The sequence below is a fragment of the Alligator sinensis genome, unplaced genomic scaffold (assembly GCF_000455745.1).
Source record: "Alligator sinensis unplaced genomic scaffold, ASM45574v1 scaffold1371_1, whole genome shotgun sequence".
Classification (NCBI taxonomy): domain Eukaryota; kingdom Metazoa; phylum Chordata; order Crocodylia; family Alligatoridae; genus Alligator; species Alligator sinensis.
In genome coordinates, this window is record NW_005842601.1 from 972,459 (window position 1) to 974,289 (window position 1,831).

The 1,831-nt window shown below is 48.1% G+C and overlaps 1 long non-coding RNA gene across 1 annotated transcript in view; it reads right to left on the reverse strand.

Annotated features, from left to right (window-relative positions):
* Window positions 1–1,112, reverse strand: part of LOC112551789 — a 26,710-nt gene extending 25,598 nt beyond the window's left edge. Inside the window, exon 1 of the long non-coding RNA XR_003096100.1 lies at window positions 965–1,112. This is a non-coding gene — a long non-coding RNA (uncharacterized LOC112551789). The remainder of the gene's footprint in view (window positions 1–964) is intronic.
* Window positions 1,113–1,831: the final 719 nt, after the last annotated feature.

Sequence of the window (1,831 nt, forward strand, 5' to 3'; positions counted from 1 at the left end):
AAACCCCCCCCAATTCCCTTCTGTGCCCCCGTGATGAACTTATAGGCAGCCACAAGGTCGCCTCTCAACCTTCTCTTGCGGAGGCTGAAGAGGTCCAGGTGCCCCAGTCTCTCCTCATAGGGCTTGGCCTGCAAGCCCTTAACCATACGAGTGGCCCTTCTTTGGACCCTCTCCAGGTTATCCACATCCCTCTTGAAGTGTGGCACCCAAAATTGCACGCAGTACTCCAACTGCGGTCTGACCAGCGCCCGATAAAGGGGAAGTATCACCTCCTTGGATCTGTTCGTCATGCATCTGCTGATGCATGATAAAGTGCCATTGGCTTTTCTGATGGCTTCGTCACACTGCCGACTCATGTTCATCTTGGAGTCCACTAGGACTCCAAGATCCCTTTCCGTTTCCGTTCCACCAAGCAGGTCATATCCTAGGCAGTAGGTGTGCTGGACATTTTTCCTCCCTAGGTGCAGCACTTTGCATTTCTCCTTGTTGAATTGCATTCTGTTGTTTTCTGCCCATTTGTCCAACCTGTCCAGGTCTGCTTGTAGCTGTTCCCTGCCCTCCGACGTGTCCACTTCTCCCCACAGCTTTGTGTCATCCGCAAACTTGGACAGAGTACACTTCACTCCCTCGTCCAAGTCGCTGATGAAGACATTGAAGAGTATCGGTCCTAGGACCGAGCCCTGCGGGACCCCACTGCCCACACCCTTCCAGGTCGATACTGACCCATCCACTACGAATACCGACCCATCCACTACGAGCTAGTGGCCTTAAGGCATGCCACTTTCTACCACTAACAGCACAAAAAGAGTGATGTAGTGGCCATCACATCTGGCCACTTTGAGTCCCCAGCCTGAATGACAACATACCCACTTCACTTATACCTGGGTTGGCTGGGGGCAACTTTGGTACAAGTCTAGAACAGGGCTTGCACTCATGTGTCTAGAGTCATAATGAGACACCTTACCTGTTCTGTCATCTCATCCTGACATCCTGCATCATTGCTACCTTTCATGCATGTCCTCACCAATGCCAGCAGCTAGCTGCTCCATTTTGATGCTGCTTTCCTTGAATCACATGCTTCTTCAGCATTTGCCCTTGATTAGATTCAGTGAAACCCCTGGTTATTCCAAATGAGTAGCAAACAGATTTACAGTAGCTGGAGAAGGGACTGAATTAAAACATTTATGTAAACCCCCACCCCCATCTTCTAAGTGGCAGGAGAAGCACACTGCAATGCACAGTTAAAAATAACTCAGTGTTAACAAAGACCATAACACTTTAGTCTCCACCTCCAGCAAATGGTGCCCTCTCAGCTGTACATGCTTAACTCCACATGAATTTCTCATAACTTGCAGGGGGGAGGGAGGAAATTATTATTCTAACGTTACCAATGAAAGCAAAGGGCTGACAAGTTAACAAGCTTCATCTAAAACAGCTACCTTGTGGTAAAGAAACAAAATACACCTTAATCTCTCTTGAATTCCAGACCTTAATTGTCCCAGAGGAAGTTCTCTCCTACTCACCTTCGCATTGCGACTTGTCCCACAATCACTCCAGGCATGCAGGGAATGGGACAAATGAGTAGAGCCCTTGACATGACAACCATAGGCTAAAGGGTGATAATTAGATCAAATTATCAGCATGCACATTCTTCACAGTTACAGAGACAGCTGAGGCATTTGGAGAAGGGGGGAACTCTGAGGTCACTCAAATATCCATCCCATCTGGCTAGAGTGAATGCTGTCTGATGCCCAGGCTCATTGCTTTTGCAGATCAAAACCAGGGGACTAAAAACTGAAAAACAGCTAGTGTGGTGCATATTCAACAGAAA